General features: G+C 39.3%; 1 long non-coding RNA gene across 2 annotated transcripts in view; it reads left to right on the forward strand.

The window, feature by feature from the left end:
• The window catches only part of LOC148055543 (uncharacterized), a 276,819-nt gene that overhangs the window by 36,462 nt on the left and 220,352 nt on the right, over positions 1-20,005 (forward strand). For both annotated transcript variants that reach the window (XR_015705312.1, XR_015705313.1), the window contains exon 2: positions 19,584-19,712. This is a non-coding gene — a long non-coding RNA (uncharacterized LOC148055543). The remainder of the gene's footprint in view (positions 1-19,583; positions 19,713-20,005) is intronic.

Below are 20,005 nucleotides of genomic sequence, written 5' to 3' on the forward strand. Positions count from 1 at the left end.
TCCACAACAGGACTTCTACTTCTGGCATAACCTGTGTTCTAGAGGAGGGCTCAAGAGGCAAGTCCAAATAAACCTGTTAAGAAACTTGCTTTTCTAGAAGACCAAATCTGCGATCATCTCTGTATGAATTTGGTTTTCCCCTCATAGGAAATAAGCAAACGAAAATATTGAGATGTGAAGTCAGGCTTTATCTTGTGTGCTACAGCAGTCAGTTTGTGCTATGCCAAGCACCTTAAAGCTGAAACAGTTCTTAACTGAATTGTCATTAACAGCTGTTCTTTACTAAATAGTGGATTTTTTTTCTTATGGAATGCTTCTGTGTCTTTTTAACAGATATTCTGTATAAGAATGCTTTCACCAGAACATACAGGTGACTTCTTTCTTCTTTACCTTGTTCTGTCAGTTCATTGGCTCTGAATGATGAAAACAGAACTCTGCCTTGTAACTTAATAAGCATAGAAAAATGTACTTTTTAGCGTGTGGACTAGTACTGCCCCTATCATCCTGGGACTGGAATGTCTTGCGAATCGTAAGTGGAACAGTCTTCACACGCATCTCCGAGAAGGACATACTGTCACATTGTAGACTGGGGAAACTACAGAGCCCCTCCGTGTTTCTAGTCTAAATGCATCTATGCCCAGTATTGAAACGGCATTTTATATTTCTTCTGCAGTCACGCAAGGAACTAGAGTATATTCAAGCTAACGGAAAATTGTGGTCCAGATCAAACAAAGGGCAATGAAATTACCGAACGAGAGATCACTCACCAGTTACCATCACGGGCAGAACAGACCGCGGGATCACAAGTCCTGCCAGCAAACCTGTTCCAGCCTGGGCTCCTCTCTCCGTGGGGCCACAGGTCCTGCCAGGAGTCTGCTCCAGCGCGGGCATCCCACAGGGTCACAGCCTCCTCTGGGCATCCCCCTGCTCTGGTGTGGGGTCCTCCACGGGCTGCAGATGGATCTCTGCTCCAGCGTGGACCTCCACGGGCTGCAGGGGCACAGCCTGCCTCACCCTGGGCTTCCCCAGGGGCTGGAGGGGAATCTCTGCGCCGGTGCCTGGAGCACCTCCTGCCCTCCTCCTGCACTGCCCTGGGTGTCTGCAGGGCTGCTCCTCTCGCGTATTCTCACTCCTCTCTCCGGCTGCAATTGCACAGGGGTTTTTTCCCCTTCTTAAATCTGTTATCCCAGAGATGCTGCCACTGTCGCTGATGGGCTCGGCCTTGGCTTGGAGTCTTGGAGCCGGCTGGCATTGGCTCTGTTGGGCATAGGGGAAGCTTCTGGAGGCTTCTCCCAGAAGCCACCCCTGTAGCCCCCTGCTACCAAAACCTTGCCACGCAAACGCGATACAAATATAAATGGATGTGGTAGGTTTTAAAACATATTTTCTGATTCTGAGTGATAACGCCTGAGCATGGCAGCTCTCAGGAAGATGTGCCTGGCTTTAACTTCACTTATGTTATTTCCATAATTTAAAAAAGCTATGTAATCTAATAAGTGATGGAATGTGACTGTAATGACCAGTTAATGAAAACCATTATGGCTCATTTATGCAATCTACTGGTTCTTATACTTCCAAAGGATCTGCACTTTGGGTCACAAAAATAAAATGACAGTAGAAGAGATTTTTTTTTTTTTAATTATCATTATTGGGAAAACAGTAGTTTTACTAAAAACTGCTGCCAGATTTTTCAGAGATTCTGTAGAGAATAGGACTTCAATATGTCTATTAAAAAAACCCAAAGCCCTCTCATCTTCCTCCCACATGTTCTGGATTTTAGCTTCTGAGACTGTGTTGTCTTAGATGTAGAAAATTGTTTCTGCTGGAGCTGGAAAGTAATAAACAATTTACTAAGGTGATTTACTTCATTAATTATCTATACAGATGATACTCCTACAGCTGAACTTCTGGAAGAATTTGCCTTTGCTTTTTTTATAGTTTCTAAATGCTTCAGCTCTTAATACTTAAGGGCTGTCTAGTTGCATCTTCTATTTAGCCTGAATTTAAGCTGCATAGCACTACTTGCATTTTACGAGATGTGTGGTTGATCTTTGGATTGGTTGCTTTTGATGGAAGTGATTAACACTTGCTAGTGTAACCATCTAGTAAGACTATTGGGTTTTGTCTTGTGGACCCATTCGACGTATCCCCGTTGTGTTATCAGTTCTGCCTTGGTGAAGGTGTTGGCTGTTTGCTGGGAGTTAACACCCGTTGATCAGCTTTTCAACACCCTTTACATCCAAGCTTCTTCTATATTGTTCTTTACAAACAGCTCCTGCAGAATTCTGTAAATCCATATTACCCTATTGCTTCTGTATTGCTCTGTGTTCATACAGCATCGAGTAAAATGGGCTGCAGTTATGCTGCCAGTTAGACAACTGTGCAAATGTCAGAAACAACTAAGCAGCTTTGTGGGAAGCTTTGTTGCAGAAGTTTATTGTAATTCTGCATGGCAAAGAAAAAACTGAGGTGCTATAGTCTTCCTTCTGTGTTTTAGCTCCTATATCTTCACTCTTTTAGATGGCTCTGTGAAACGGTTGATAATGTTGGTACCTTCTTATACTGTTCCTCTGCCTCGATTTTGGCCAGATTTAATAATCTAAACTAAGAATGTTTTAAGTGAAGTATAACCAACTGAAGGCAGCCTTAACTGAAAGCTTTAAAACACTTAAGGCAAGAAAATTACAAAGTTTGAACTGAAGTTCAGATCATGTCTCGGTGACTAAAAGGAGGAAAAAATAGGAGACTGAAGGCAAAGAAGGTTAGGCTTGCGGCAAGGCTATTTATAGGACTTAAAGAACTCTTACCTCATGCGCTCTGTGTGACTGGGGGCAAGTTTCTGGGCTCAAGTTGGAAGTTCGCTCCAAAGTATATGCTGAGTTTAACAAACTGCATTTCTTTTCCATCTTTATATACTTGTGGATGCTTTTTATCTTTTTCTGTGGCATGGGAGGGGGGCCATTTTGAGAGCTCACCGAAAGAAGTTTTGCTCTCTCAAGGTCCTTGGCCCTGGCAATGCTCGCCCTTCAGCGCTCTGCTGTGGGGTGGTGTAGTGGCACCTTTTGTCAGATGCCTCACGTCTGCTGTAAGGTGCTGGAAGCCACGCTGAGGCTTTATGTAAGCAGAAATGTATGTGGGGTGGACGATCTGGGGACTCCTTGTAGATAAATCTTATTCCTATTTTGTTACAGCATTTGTCAAAAATAGCATCTTTAGAAGCAGATTATTAGAAGTTTCAAATGGTTACTATTTGTCAGTTGAGAGAAGGAAAGCAACATACCCTACGTCTGATTTCCAAAGGACTATTCTCTCTCTCGCATGGTCTTTCTTAAACATAGCTATTGCATAGAGCCAACAAAAAAAGGAAGCCATGAAACATCCGACCCAAAGAGGGGTATTTTGGGGGAAATAAAATGTGAAATCTTCCATCTTTTGGGAAGCATTGGCAAAAGACGGAAGTGTGAATTTTTTTCTTAATTTTTTTTCTTAATTACTTATTGCTAGTTGCTGAAAATTCTCAACATCTTTTTCATGTCCAAAACAATGTAGGTGAAGATGATCAGACTCTTTTTAATAAACTTTAGGTCTGTTAATTTTGTAGCAAGTTTGATGAAAGCTAAGGATTTATCTTGTAGGTTTTTTCCCCTAGTCAGGCTCTTCTTTCTCTTGATAATGTATAGGAAATAGTGTTTGATGTTTTCCTTAATAGTGTTTCTTTGTAAGTTATCAGGTCTCCATAAATTGTCAAAATGCGTTGACAATAGGTAGCAATTAAAGGCCCAGCAGTCCTCTGACCAAGTCGCAAACACTCCGTGCTGTTTGACGCGACTGAGCAAATAGCTGGTCTCTTCCCTGGAGGTCGTTGGTAGAAGAAAGCAGAGATGCTGCAGGCTCTGGTTAAAGAGTTTTGACACAGCTGTACAGACAGCAACTCGGAAAATTTATTATAAGAAAAAGTCTAATATAAAGCTGTGAAGCGAAACATGGTTCTGAGGGATTGCATGTTTTCGGTAGGGAGCACCTAGGTAAAATCACTAGGGCTGCATCAGGTTTGGGCCCGAGTAACTGAAGACTTGAACATGTGCAATTTCCCAGTTGTCTAAAAGCAGGCAATGAAAAGCTACTTGCTGACTACTGCCACAAAGAGAAGAAACCCTGAGTTTGTACTTGTTTCTGTGGTGGCTAAGAGAGGATAATAATTTGTGTGTGGAATGACCTAGTGGAGCTGCACTTGTGCCTGGCTTCTTTAACACCCTCTCCTTTTTTGAAATAGGCTATTTTATGAATTCAGTCTCACCTTTTGACAGGTTACAGCCTGGTATTTGATGAAGGATCTATGTGAATTTGGAGAGAAAATTAAAGGGTGATTGTCCTATGAAGTACTTTATAATTGTTTTCAAGAACGTGTTGGTGATGGGAAGATTACTGAAAGTCAACAAGTTATTTTTTCCTATTTATGTATTTGTAGGTGGTAGAGAAATGCTAATTGAGTTTTTAATGACTTTTTCATCCTCAGAGTCTACTGTTTCTTTATAAGTTCAAATTAACAGGAATGTAAACTTAAAATAGGGTATCCAACAGTCCAACTCGCTTTAATGTTACTCTTTCAAACCCCAGTGTTTGTTCCTGGAACAGACCTAGGGCACAGTGATCTACCTTTTATTAACAATTCTTGGGGAGCAGGGTGAGGGGTACAGTGAGAGCAAGGTAAAAATACTTTTGTGCTTCGGCATTTGTAGTTCCATATGTAAGCCTGTCTTGTTACTCCTGCCGCAGTGGTGTCACGTTGTATAGCAGCAGCACTAGGTTTGACCAAAGCCTGTTCTATTAGGACACTTCAATATCTAGCACTGATATGCAAATGTCAAAAGACCTACTAGATGGAATCGGTTTGTGTAGGTAAATCCAAGAAATCTGCTATGCGCAGCCCGTACCCAGAGAACCTCAGTTAGTGGTTGTACTCAGTTTTTGTAGGTTTCAAACCGCAGCTTTTAGTGCTCTGCCGGGTTAGGGGGGAGATGTGCAGCCTCAGCCGGTGGAGCAGGACAGGCTCCTGCCCTGTCTGCTCTCACGACATCAGCCTGGCTCCTCAGCACACTCTGTGCTCGGGCTGTTTACAGCACAGTCCCACTTCGAGAACCAGATGTAGGTGGTGCACGTGCTGCCCAGGGCGAGGGTCTTGCTCCTCCAGGGGAGCAATGCAGAGCAGCACAAAGCGTGGGGGGAATGACTGGATGATGCAACATTGTCTGCTTGACTACGTGGATGGAAAACTAAGGATGAAGGAAGTTACTCTTATCTTGAAAATGCCAGGCAATTTTTTTCTTTTTTTCCTTGAAGAAAGACACAAATAGGTGAAGGAACTTGACATGCCCAAGTTAAGGTTTTATTTTTGACCTCAATTAATAGAGGCTAAGTATAGTGATTTCAGGCTCCAATAGTTGTTTATGCTTAAAGGAAGAGTAGTGTCAACTCTTACTCTGTATCAGCATAGGACCAGTCTGGTTAATCACTGGCAATCCCTAGAGAAGACAGCAAGTGTATTAACTGGTATGTGATTCAGTCTTCAATATTTAGTAGCAACTTTTCCCAAAACCTCTATTCTTGGAATGTAATGACAGATAAAGCAATAGCTTAAATTATTTAAAAAAATTTCTTTAAAAATTTATCACCGACAATGTTGCTGATAAGGCACCAGAGACAAGTTGTACTATAAATGATCTGTGTAAGAAACTGATATATATATATATATATTTTTTTTTTTTTTTTTTTTCTTGGCAATTTAGCCTCAGAGTACTCTGAGGAAGACTTCACCTCCGGCAGCTGACCTCTGGATGCATGCCAGGATAACCTGCAAAGATGGACTGTGTGCACTCTATAAATAGGGAAGATGGGCGTTTGAAGACATTGCATCCCCTTATGCTTTCAGTAGGAAGGATGTTGTGGCAGTTGATATATAAAGCCATCGGTTTCAGGGCTACTATGCTGATTATGAACCCTGAATAATACAGACATTTCAATTACATGAACTCCTGTTCTGAGACTGGTCTAAGGGGAAGGTGGTATTTCTCTGCTGCTTATTGTCTGAGGGAGTAGAGCTGTGCCATAACGGTGATTTTCAAGAGTACTAGTACTACTCCAAGTACTAGTGCGTTTCCACCACAAAAATAAAAGCAGGGTTTTGTTGTGATTTAAAAAAAAAAAATGTACAGTACAGGAAGCATCTTTGTTTAATGTTAATGGAAATTTAATCTCATTGTCTCTAACAAGAAGTAGGTGGGGAAGGCAGGGAATTGAAATTGGCACAGAGAAGATACCCAGTTTTGAAATAGATAAAAATAACAATGGAATTAAGACTAGATGGAAAATGAAAACACTTTTGAAAAATAACAAACTGAGTTTTTGCTTTCATTCTATATAAGCTTGAAACTCCCAAGGTTTTTGGGGTAGGGAAAAGGAGTGATCCTTTTATTATTTCCACTTCCTTCTATAGTTTAAATAAGATTTCCAGCTGTTCCAAGATAAAATGTGGTTTTCTTTCCCTTTCTCTCTCTGCTCTTCTCTCTGAGTATCTTTTACATCAAATAAAAGAAGCTCAGTGAAAACGTGAGGCAAGAAAGACTCTTAGTGTGTGTATGTGCACGTGTTCAGCGATACGGGCTCGACTGGGATGTGGCAGTTCTGCGTGCAGTTGCTGGTTCTTCTGGGATGGATGGGCCTTAGTGATTTTACCTAAATTCCAGCTCTTCAAATATTTTTTTTTTTCTTCCCTCTTCCTTCCCTAAGCAAAACATAACTTGTAAGGTGTTTGCTTGACTTTCAGATAATTTTCTATCAGAAAATTCCTGACTAGCTCTGATCAAAACTGGGGTTAGGACTCAAAAATGGCTTACGCTTGGCCTTATGCGTGTTCATTTAAAGCGATGTGTTTGTTCTTGTTGATAGGAATCGTTCACCTCATGCATTGAGGCACTTATATGTTGATTTAGGTCCAAGTGTCTTGCACCTTGTAGCACTGCACAGATTTTCTTACTTGTTATGCTGGTCCCCCATTGATGGCATCATTGGGAGCTGCATACGTGGACTAGGTATGGATTACAGACCTTCTTTCTAAGAAATTGTTTTGTGATGCAAAATGGAATAATACTGTGTGGGGAATATTTGAGTATGTATGGTGTCACTAGCATATGAAAAAGAATAGAAAAAAGCTGTACATAACATTCAGGTTACAGTATTTTTGTTGCATTTAAAAAAAACTCCAGAAAGCATGGGCAGCATGGATGCCGTAGGACAGTACGATACTTTTGTTAAGTTTGCATGTTTTTGGTGGTGCAACTACCATAGTGACGCCTCTCTAGATAATTTTGTTAGGGAAAATACTTCATTCTATTTTAATGTAGCTGTAATTAAGATGAGTTAGACGTGAAACCATTGATCTATTAAACAGTGGCAAAATGTGTAAATCAATTCAGTTTGCTGAGGGGGGGAATATTCTTTGGTGTCCAAATTCTGGTCATAACCTCCTACATCTCCAAGAATCTCTATTAATATGATGCTTATATTGAAGTTTCTATCGATTAATATTTTTTTAAATGTAAGCGAAATCCTTCTGTGTGTGCACAGTCATGTGTACTCATCTGAACTGGCCGGTAGTGCTCTGTTTGAGGAGCTTCAGGACATGCTGCAGAATTTTATTCCCGTAAATGCCTTTGAAATTGGAGTCTTTGAAGGAGATTTAAAAGAAAAAACATTTATGTGAGCTGTATTTGGGATCGGGGAGGGAGAGAGAAGCATGTTGGTAATAATCTGTCTTGTAATGATCTAGCAGAATTGTTCTCATCTTTAATTGATTCATTTTAAGTGATGTGGGAATTATTTCAAAGCATCAAAGATGTGGTTTGTTTGTTTTTAAATTCCAAGGGAATTTTTTGCGGAAAGAAACTTAACTTGTCTCCCTTTTCGTTCATATTAAACTGGGAAAACAAGCCTTTGCTTTGAACTGCAACAGTGGTACATCTAGATGACCGAGGTCCTTGATCTTCACAGCAAGAAAAGACTCACCATTTTGAATCCTATTTATTGTGATTCTTTAAGTAAATAAAATATGTTACATCTATATTTTTTCCCCACTGTAGTAGGTTGTTTCTTGACTCATCTGATTGACATACATTATTGTTCTGTTTGATTTTTTTTTTTTTATTTCCTTTTTTTGGTGAAGGCAGGGGTTTCTTCAAGGCCAAGTGTCCTCTTGGTGTTTCTTTTAGCTGATGGATGTCTGAGTTTGCAAATTAAATTATCTTATAAAGCTAAGTAGAAGTGGGCAGAACAGTTAATTTTGGATGCCATGTTGTTTTTTCCTCTAACATGAGCTACAGTAAATTGGAATGATTGAGATTGATAGATCAATTCATGGCCATTTGAAATGTATTTTTCCTTTAAAATTTAGGGAACAAGAATAACCTTTTACTTCATCCTTTTGAGAGATTAAAAGCTTCCTTAATGAGGCTGTAGCTTTGATTTTTTTTTTTTTTTTTAAGTGTGGCTTTTCTCATTTTGGTGGGGGGAAAAAAAAAAAAACAGAACTGAAGATCCAATCAATTGGAAAACATTGGTTTTTACTCCTATACTGAATTATTTCATATTGTCTGTCACTTTACCTACTATCTTGAAAAATGTTAATTTCCACAATGTGGAAATGACATTGGCAGTTTAGCTGCTCACTGACTGACTGTTGCTGAAGCATCCTTTCTTTCTCTTGTCAGAAGAAGATCTAGTAAAAAGATACAAAGATAAAATGAATGATGAAGAAAATAATTTTCAGACATCACTGACTGGAGGTAACTTTTACTTTCAGGAGGCAAGGAAAACAAATGTGAAAGGCACCTCTTGCCTTGTGGCAAAGAATCACGATAGAAAACACCACTGTAAATTTTCAGGGTTTATATCTCGTGGTGCTCTGGGAAAAACAAACTTGGGTAGACCTCTTTGAACAATTCACAAAGTGTCACACTTCCAAATGGCATTCTGTATCTGCTTTCCCTATTCCCCAGACAGTACACTTAATTTGGGACTCTAACAGCTCTCCCAGTTAGGTGCGACACCTGAAAATGCATTATTTCACCTTTCAGGTAAGATTTTTGCTGTAGATAATGTTGGCTGCTATGCCATTCTGGGATTTGAGATATAGTAATCCAATGACCTGGCTTTATGATTCTGGGTGGCATATACTGAATGGCTTTCTTCTGACTAGGTTTGCAGTACATGGCTGAAATGTTTTTCACTCTAGTTCATAAAGCTTTATATATTTGTAACCTGGCTGTGAAAATACCTTCGTAACAAGCAGAGAGAGGTTGGTTGACCTCAAGGTTTCCGTTTGCATACCAAGAGAATCTATCATTGACCACAGAAATCAAATGGAGAAATAATCAGAAAATAAATGAGCTGTCATAATTATACGTCCATCTGCTCTACAGGTATTGTTCCAGAAACAGGATTTGGGTCTTGATTCAGGAGTAGTTTAATTTTGAATGAATAGGCTGCTTGTGTGACTATGGGCATTATTAAGGGTCTTAATTTCCAAGTTCTTTAGGCAGGAATCTTAGGAAGATGTCAACGGAGTACCCTGTCGTGTGATGCTATGTAAACAGTAACGATACGGATAGTACATAGGCTTGGAGTCAGAGGAGAGACTTTTTTGGGCTAATAACTATGAGCTGATGATAGCCAGGAATTGTTAGAGCATGCTGAAGAGAAAAGGGGAATGAAAGTGCTAATTTCCTCCTGCAGATAATCCATGTTAGAGGGGAACTTAATCAAAGCGTCATTACTTCAATGAAATTCTCATATAAAATGCAGGACACTTGATATAATTTATCTAAATTAATTACTCTGCTGCTAAAAGGAAGTTGTATGACAAATTATTTGTTCTGCCTATTCATCCATTCTTTATCAGACCTTTTCCTACTCTGATGCACCATAAGGAGCAGAAGCAGCCTTTTCATGGTGCTGAGTGGATTAATTTGCATTGATCCCAGGCTAATAGACGAGTTATTCACCCAAGACAGCACTCAGTAGTTTTAATAACATAATATTTTTCTGTGCCTAAGTTAACAATCATTTTACAAGTAAGCAAAATACAAAGTAAATGTTTAGGTTTTTTTAAAATTGTAGAAATTAAAAAAAAAAAAAAACAAAACCCAAAACAAACAAACCAAAAACCACAACATATTTTATCGGTGTGTGTAATAAAAGCATATAAATCTCAGGTAGCATTTTGCATTCATGTTACAAATAAGAAAACTCCTAACATATTTTAGATTCTAAATTGTATTTACACTACAAATTTATCTGTAAAAACAAGATGCATCAGATGAACAGCTTCTGCATCCGGTTAGAGTAAATGAAAACAGATGCCACAGAATCAAGATGAATCAGCTTTAAAAATATTAAATATTGCCATGTTGGACAAGATGTATGAATCCTGAGTAGAAGCTATATCTTAAACTTTGTTACACGTAAACCTCTTGTTTTAAAAAGTTAAGGATGATCAACGGAAATAAGCAAAAGCCAAACAGCTTATTTCTGATATAACTTTAAAGACTTTGATGGTGAGCTTTATTCATGGCAACAGTAGAGACTGCAACACGGTACCTTTCTGGATTTGAGTAAAAACATATCCAGGTTATCTGTTCTGGATTTTGGTTCATAGTATCCAGTTAGGGGGTTCTTTACTCCTGAATCTGCATTCCTGCTCCATTCTTGTCCAGAGATAAGGTGAACACAGGCAGTCTTAGGATTTGAAACTGTGAAGTCTCGAAGACCTCAGATGGCTGGGAGCACGCCTGCTGGGTTGTGCAGCAGGCACGCAGGCGGCGCGCGCGCGCGCGTGCTACAGAGCAGCGCCGCTGCCTCGGCACGCTGCGCCTGCCGCTGCCTGCCTGCCTGGCCCAGCTGCTTCTGGGGACAGCAGCGCTGCCTGCGCGGCTGGGTGAGCTGTCTGTACGCTCCCCCTCGCTTTGGGCTGTTCTCAGGAACGTTCTGAAGATCATCTTTGGCGGAGCTGTAAGGGTCTGTAATATTAAAATCGGATTGTCGCTACAGAAATAGGCACGTGGGTTTTAGATGCCGTTGCCTGTTGAAACCTTGCTCACAAACCAGAGCAAGCGGAATGGATTGTGTGAATGCTCTTTGTCTTGTCTGAGCAAAAAGTCTTCACTTTCTTAGCGGGAAGTGACTAAATAATTTTTAAAAAGATGACTCGCTTTGATATGCACTGAGGAGCATCCACATAATCTGTTCTGCTGGTTCTTCTTCAGCTGTTTCAGAGGCACGATAGGCATTATAGCGCTCTCACAGCTGTTACCTAAAACTGGCATAATGTCTGGCAACGCAAGCCTGCTCACAAGCCTGTATTCAAGTATATGTCACACAGCGCACTGCTGCACAGAGAAAACCTGCTTTTCAGCAGAGTTTATCTAATCCAAGTGGGGTGCTGTCGTAGCATAAATAGTATATTACAGATGCAAAATCATTTGAAGTATCTTGAACTGTGTCCGTAGGTACGTACAACTCCACAAAGCAAGAAACAGGTGGAGGGTTCAGCATGATTTTTAAATAGGCCAGAGGTATCCCACAAAACAGTCTTCATTTCTTCAGTAACGCGGGCTTTTAAAAACAACTAATGGAAATATTTCTAGTGTTATCTCCTGAGCTGTTATAATACTTGTATGTACTTACAAGCTTATTTACTTATCCTGGTTATTTTTTCCAGCATTTTCACTTTATCTGGGAAACTAAGCAAACTAGAAGATACTTATTTGTTTGTCTCACTAGCTTTGAATATTTGAGGAGTTCTTATCAGAATGCTATGTTATTATTCAGCCTATTTTTGTGAACCTGCCAAACTTTGCTTTGCTCAGGTTTCATGAACTCTTGATTCAGAAAATGGAAGATGAATTTTTCTGTGTGGGTGTCGAGAATGCCCAAAGGTCTGCTCCCAGAAGCAAGTCATACCTGCTGAGGAAGGACACGTCAAGTCAGCCTGGTGGCTACCGTATTGCTTTGTTAGTGGGCAAGCCAGTAAAAATAGAAAAATCTTCAGGGTCTTTTGAATGAATGTATCTTTACATGCACAAGTGCTGTAAAGGAAACATTTACCAGTAACTTGAGTTTCTCGTGTTGTGTGGGTAGTGTCTGTAGAGTCCACAGCTAAATCCAGTGGGTTTTCTCTCTGATTTAGAGAAGAGTCAGCCGGAATAGATCAACTTCAAAAAAAGTCAGCCTAATTACTGTTCCAGATTTAAATTTGAGGAAGACTCTAGAAGAGTCTGGATAAGAACCTGAACTTTACAGTGCCGATTTGAACTGTTTGAAGTTAGCTTGCTGGTAGCTGGAAATCCCCATCTTATTTTTCCTTTATCTGTGAGACTCACGTTTTTTCCACGCAATTGGCTTTGCTTGCTAGTTAATCTTGGCAGTAGCAGCTTGCTCACTGGCTAACCCAAACATGCTCTGAATAAGGTGGGGAAGGCCATTTTAGGCACACAAGTAAAAAGAAAGGTTGAACTGACAGTGGTGTATATGCTGGAAAAATATGACAAGCACAAATTAGACCCGCTTCGTATAATGAAAGCTTCTAGGCAGACATGGTTAGCGGCTTCCAACCTTCCTAGTTTATACTAGTTCATATTGGTCACTTTTTTGGTTTGGTTTTGGTTTTTTTGTTTGTTTGGTTTGGTTTTTTGTTGTTGTTGTTGTGGGTTTTTTTGTTTTTGTTTTTGTTTTTGTTTTTTTTTAGACATAAATGAAAATGGACACCACAGCATCCTGAAATCACCCTTTGGCTTACTTCTGAGTCTTGACTGGAGCCAGAGATATGCAGGTGGCTCTGACAGCTGCACTCAGCAATAGATTCTAGTCTTGTGCCCACAGAAACTAGGTTAATCCACCGCTTCTGGCATCGTGGGCTGCAAGAAAGGATGAACATACAACTGTGCACTGAAATGCTCTGTTTCACTTCCCACTGTTAAAATACACTCAGTGAGATTTTCTTCCCCTTTCTTAACAATTATTAATGCTAATGCTTACCTTTTATGTTTGCAGTGCTCTTTACTTCAAAACCTGAGTTTGCTGAAATAAATATGTTTAAGTAAGCGTGGTTTTGGCAAATGGAATCAAAGTACGTTTGCAAATATTGGTAATCATTAGATCTACGTTGGAGCTTCTATGATTTACTTCTATTAAGAAAAATACGATCACTTCAACGAAATTAGCCTTTTAATTGTTTCATTTTAGATTTTTTTCCTTTATTAGCCTTTGTAAATGGCTAGCACAACTACTGGGCAATCTGGACTTCTAGGCAAAGACCTCTTTAGTATTTTTTAAATAGATTACAAACAAATATGCAGCTGAATTGAAATGGAAAAATCTTTTCATCATTGCTTTGTCGTTAGCTTTCAATAACATGTTCAGTGCGTCCCTGTGAAGCCAATAACATTTGCAGCGTATAACATGGACTATAAAATCTTGGTGTAATGGTTGGGCTTGTATTGCCTGTTGTCTGGTATGAATGAGAGATAGCTATGATTTTAGATGAGATGTGCTTAATATATGTACTAGAGGCTGATAAATTGAAAGTGGGCAAGATAACCCAGTAAATTAAACATTTATGATCTGTATACTTAGGTGCAAAACTGTTAAGGTCACAAGCTGAAAGCATCAGAGAGGTCAGCAGCCTTGAAACCAGAAGGTCGTTCCATTCTATGGGGCTTGAAGTTTTAAAATAAACTAGAACATCACCATCGTTTCATATGGCTCCAACTCACTGCCTATCTTACTTGAAACTTTTTTTGCTAACACCTCGCGTTTTCTGGAAGATAAACTTTTCCTCCCGCCTGTCTGTACACTCGAAATGAACGTTTTATCTGCTGATACTGCAGGTTGCATTTTTAAATGTGTTCGTGTGACTTCATGCTACAGCTAGGTAGTCAAAACTTTTTTTGTTAATGTACTCCTTGTGCAAACAAAAGAGTTTGTAGGTATGTGTAACTTATGGCCTGAACCTATTTTCACTTGCACCAGTTTCATGCCATGGTAGGGCCACTCTTATACTGAGGTAAAACTCTTCCATTGAGTTTCTTCTTGATTTATAGTGGTAGATGAGGACAATGAGATTCTTACATACTATCGATGTACGTGAAAGAGCTTAAGTTTCCTTTTGCTGTTTTCTTATTTTGGTGGAAGTATTGATTTGTAGTTCTGAAAAGGAAAAGTGGAATTTCCTCACATTTAAAAGTGGGCAGGTTAGGTATCTATTTTGAGGTCTGATGAGTTGGGTAAGTTTGTTTCCACTCGATGTAAATGTAGTTTCAGATTAGACCGCATGAATAACAAAAAGGCAAAAATAACAGGCACGTTAATGGGCACTGATTAAACTCAGTAAGAGACGCATGCATTATTCCTAAGTTATTAACTTTCTGACACAGTTTAAATTGCCATAAATTAAATCTGCTCGAATGGCTTAGAACCCCTGTAGAACAAAATGTTTGGTGATGATAATAGGGTAGAAGGAAATTTCAGTCGAAGGTGAAGTCTTAACTGATGAGAGTTGATGAAATTCCTTATCTGTGTTGACAGTGCAAATTCCCTGTGTACTTCGGGTCACCCTAATGGGACTAAGCATCATCACAGTAATTAAATTACTCTCCAACACCTCTCTTTCTGAAACCGAGGCTGTTTGGGTTATGCTTTTCTTTCTGTGCATATGGGCCTCAGAGAATAAAAAACACGGAAAGGTGAACAAGGGGATGGAAAAGTGGTGGATGCAGGAGGAGTTCTACATACTTTTTTTTTTTTTTTTTTAAATACATGCATGCACGTATTGCTGGTTTCTTTGAACTAGACTTTGGATCCGAGTCTTACAGCGGAGTTTTAGCTAATAAGATGTTCAAGTCCTCGAGTGGAAGAAAAATTTAATAGCTATATATGACCTTAGGAGATGAAGGACTCGAGCAACTGTTATTTAATCCACAACAATGTTGGAAATGTGTGGGTTAGGAGTTTTTTTGGGATGGATTACCTCAATGAAGAGTGCATAATAGGTTTATTGGAATTTGTGAGCTCTTGTATAGGAGGAGTATAGATATTTCTTAATACAGATATGCCTCTTATTAAAATCTGTTATATACGTGGAAAGCAGATGAGCTGATTCAGCAGAAATAAAACAAACTGAAAAACATAGGGAGGCAAATGTTTTAAAGTGCATTCTGCCTTGAGAATTTACCTGGTGTGGAGGCTTGAATGTTGGTCCTCTTGCCTCTGCATAGTCTCTTCTTTTTCTCTCCGGTAGAAAAGTCTGTCCCCTTTTACTGTCCTGTCCCTGCGCAACGGAAGAGGAAGCCGATGTCCAGCTAGTGTTTTGTTTCTGTTCATCCAGGTGATTGCTCCATCAGGGTGAATCTGAAGTAGTAGAGATGGGGAACCTCTGGCACTGCTGGCTGATTGAGTTGCACATTCTTATTACGTTTTTCAGTTTGCTTTTTTGCCAGCCTAGCCGCCTTCTGGCAACGGAGTATTCCTGTATGGCTAGAAGGTACAGCTCTGCTTTCACTTTATAGGAAGATTTGGTCTTTTGCTTCTTACTAAGTGTGAATGAGACCCTGACGTTCGCATTTCTTCTAGGTTTGTGTAAATTTAATCGAAGGAATGAAATTGGCCTGTCAATATGAAGTTGCTATTATCCATTTGTTCGAGGTGGCTCTTGTGTTTACTAGGATGGGAAGGTGCTGTTGTCTTTGAAATGAGTGGTTACGAAGCCCGTACTCAAAAAGTCGTCTTTTGGCACTGATGAAGACCCTTCCATCAATGCAGGAGGCTGAGGTTCCTCACGTGGCAGGTATTTGCATCTCGAAGATGCAGGAAACGTGCTGTGTGCTCTTACAGCAAGCCGTTTCCCATTGTGAGCTTCTGTATTTCTCCCCTTCTTTTTTCCTTGTATACTTGATGTCAATTATTTCATGATGTGCTGTGTATGAAGATTGTTTAACTCCAGACTCATTTGGTGTCTTATTTATTCCAGTCGATTAAAAAAACAAAACAAAAAAAAAACCAAAAAAAAACCCAACAACAACAAACAAAATAAACTTGCTCTGTTTTTAATCCACATTACAGGAAGATCACTGGGGAAACTGTGAAGAAATTATATAAATGTTTAAAGCTTGCATCCTCTTTTAAAATATTTTTGACTGTTGCATAATTATACTTAGTAATAACATCTCACTAGTGGCAATGTTTTCTGATTGCCAAAGAAAAAGGTGGCAAGCTAATGTTCTGGAGGCTAAGGAAAAACTTTCCAAGGGATTGGATAAATGCTTATAATCAGGAGAGAGGAACAATGCCTATTAACGTGGGCAGCAAGAAGAAGTGAGAGCAGGCTGAATTATTCATGTGGTCTCTTTCAACACACACTTGTTCTTTTGCTTTCTCACGCATTTAGCTTTGTGACTCACAGTTGATGTGCTTGGAGAAGAAAGGTGTGGAGAGAACAACCATTTAAAAAGGCTACCAAGGGAACATTGGCCTGCTCAGTTGTAATCGGGCAAAAAATACATCTGGAACTCCTGAAGCTATTAGCTTATATTGTAACATCGTGCTGAGTTGGGTCTGTTCACAACCATCTTTTCCTATCATGAGAAAATGATGATGCGACAACGCATCAGAAAATGGTGATCGAGGTTTTGAAAAGGGAGTTATGTGTTTGGGACACGGAGGCTCGATCTTTCCAACCCAAGGCACGCTGAAGAGGGCAGGTGCACAGCACTGAGAGCCAGGCTCTGTGCAAGCGTGTCACACCTCTCACTGCCACTGCTTCTGCTGTGAGAGCCGTGATCGCCCTTCTGTTTCAAAGCTCTTGCTGAAGTCTGCAGGGACATCAGATTTCCTTAGTCGGTGAAACTCCGTTACCAGTTTTGGATCTTACTGACTTTAGAGACTATAAATAAAAATGATCAGAATAACCGATGTGGCTTACAATCTCAGGAAGAAGTTTGTATACTGTATGCGTCTGATATTAGCGATGAGTGTTGTTGATTCTTGAGCAAAGGCAGTAGTTAAAGCATTTCCAGTAAAATTATTGCTGAAATTATTTGCAGCAAGCACCATCTATTTCAACGCTTGTTACAGCAAGGCTGCAGTCGCAGAACCATAGATTCCTTTCTGTTGAAAGAGACCTTCTGTCAAAACAGGGTCAGTGCTGAACATAGCCTGATAGTTCAGTCTTATGCATGTATTGAATGGCTTTACATTTCTACTGCTTTGGTCAAATATATTGATATAAGTCACACTGTAAAGGTTATTAAAGGTTGTTTAAGGTTGTCATTAGCATTATTTAAGGTACATTGAAAAGCCTTACCTGTTCCTCTGGCCTTCCAGAATGCGTAAGACATGTTGAATGAGTTTGGAGTTGGAGCATCAATAGCAGGATACGAGCTATTGCTGTATGGTTTTGTTTAACAAGTTAATAGAATATTGTCTTGAAAACCATATATATTTTCTTGCTTAAAAATGTTTGGTTTTGAATATTAAGAGGGGCTTTATTCTTCTTTTTCTTTTTTTTTTTTTTTTTTTTTTTTTTGCACTGACTGGAAGCTCTAAGAACTGAAAGCGAAGGAAGAAGGAAGGTAGCTTAGACCCTGCTTTAACGCTGTTGCTTTTTTGAAGCTCTGGTCTGTACACAGGCAAAGCATCAGGCTGAGGTGCAGGAGATGCGGGTGGGACAGAAGCTGTGCAGGCCTTTCCCTTCTGTCCCATTACAGCAGCAGATGGACGGATGAGGTAGTTTACCTAGCTGGACTCCAGCAACAGCCACCTCGCCGGTCTGGGCTTCAGAAAGCAACTTGCTGCTATGACAACAGGATTCTGGTTTGGTCATTTGAAGGAACGTATGTGTATGGAGTGTTTATAGAATCTCTAGTAACTAGAAATACTTAGAATATAGATTGTGAAATAAATTATGCAAATGGTAATGTAGATGTTGTTAGAATCCATATAAACAGTTAATACACATCTAGTGCTGCTTTCTAATATATGCAGAGAGTATTCTAAATAATGTAAGGAATTAACAATTCATGAAAAGCAGCCACTGTGAGCTTCAAAGAAGTCATTAAACACAATCTTTCAGATTTTTTGGCATTGTGAAGCTTCAGTATTCAAATCAAATAGCTTCAGATGTACGTATGCTTAACATTCATGTAGTACTTCTGCTTTTTGCAACTCAATCAACAGATGAAACATAAATGAAACAGTTTTTTTTTCTATTTAAAAAACTCACATTTTCTTCAGATCATTCTTCTCACCATTTCACATGGTGGGAAGAACTTGTTATATATTAACTGTTAGAAGAACATACCCACTGGGATTAATAGGTTTATTTTTGTTTTGAATATATTATAGCTTTCTCTGAAAGAGGTGTATCCAGTTTCTATGTTCTACTAGCTGACTTTTAGAATAACTAAAAATGGATCAAATGTATTTGGCATAAGTTAGTATTTTTCTCTGTCAGTTCAGACACATTTCATCTCCAAGGGTAGTCTTACGGAGAATGTTCTCATGTTCTTCTGTCAACGTGAGGTCTCTTGCATAAACAACCCCAGCTTTTGAAAACATATGAGGGTGTGCTGTTGCATCTCTCTAGATTTCAAACCCACTAAAATTCAGCAGAATTCTGGTTTTATATGTTCCGGGATAGTTTGAGGGTTTTTTTTTCTTTTGTGGTAGTAGTAATCTTTGTCTTGTGTGTGTATATATATGGTGTCTAGCATCTAAGACCTCTGGATGCTACTGCACAGTATATATTATACTCATCAGAGATTGCTGTCAAGTCAGGGGTCTGAGTACTGTTCTGAAGATCTTGAGGATGCCATGCTGTGTTACAAGGCCGCCTTTATTGACTTTATGTAGATTGTGCTTTTATACCTTCTCTGAGTTCTCTCCTTCACCACTTCATAGTTGACAATCTTCCCTAGTACTTTTTCTGTTTTGGGCAAAATTGGTAACTTTTATCATCTAAGATTTAGTATTGCTAGATTGGGGGTGTACTTGTCTGCTTGCAACACCTGTCTTGCTGTGGGCTTTTGAAGTTGCATGGTACGTTTGAGGGTTTTTTGATTCTGTAAAACATAAGTTATAAATTGCTGGGGAAACAAGGACATGGGGAGCTGATCCAGGGAACTTTATTTCTAAGCACTGAAGTAGCAAATTCTAAGCTTCCTGAGATCTTAAGAGATGCAATATCTTACTGAGATCTTAAGCTTTTTTTTTTTTTTAACAGAATGTTGGCTCGTGTGATGTAAGTCTGTAGTAAAATGTGGAGATGAAAGATCCCTATCTTACAAAGGGGAGCTCTTCACTGTAAAATGCAGTGTTACTTAGGCTTTTGTATGTCAGATTTTTATTTTTTTTTTTTTATTTAAGTGTATTTTAACACTTATGACAGGTATTAAGGACCTATATAAAGTGATTTACTGATGGGGAGCCATTTTGGTAGAAACTCTAGCAAAAAAGTTGTTTCTGTTTTTTATCTCTTTCAGTATTGTCCTGCTAGAAAATATTGATTTAAAGGAAAAGAATACCTATCTAAGAAAAGGAAATTTTGACCAGCTCTGCTTTGAGCTCGATCCAAGTTCTGTTGTGAAGCAATTCTTGCAGTAGAAGAGCAGGTAAGTGATGCAGGTTTTTCTTTACACATGATTCTGTGTTTGTATCTTTCTGTTGTATCTCTGTCTTTTGCTCCCCCTTCTTCCCACTCAGACAAGTGTGTGTGTGTGTGTGCATCACATCTACCTGACACACAACACTTCCTTATTTTAAGACTAGAAGGTGTGCAAAGAACAAGGAAGATTCTGCCCTGGCTGCCTTCTGAGTTAGTATATGTTCACAATCTAGCATTCTGCTGTAGTTTGCAGTTACAAGTAAGATTTGCAGACTGAATTTTAAAAATAGCTTTGATAAA

Source organism: Nipponia nippon, unplaced genomic scaffold (assembly GCF_047370975.1).
Source record: "Nipponia nippon isolate SJK-2023a ecotype South Korea unplaced genomic scaffold, ASM4737097v1 scaffold_21, whole genome shotgun sequence".
NCBI classification, from domain to species: Eukaryota; Metazoa; Chordata; class Aves; order Pelecaniformes; family Threskiornithidae; genus Nipponia; species Nipponia nippon.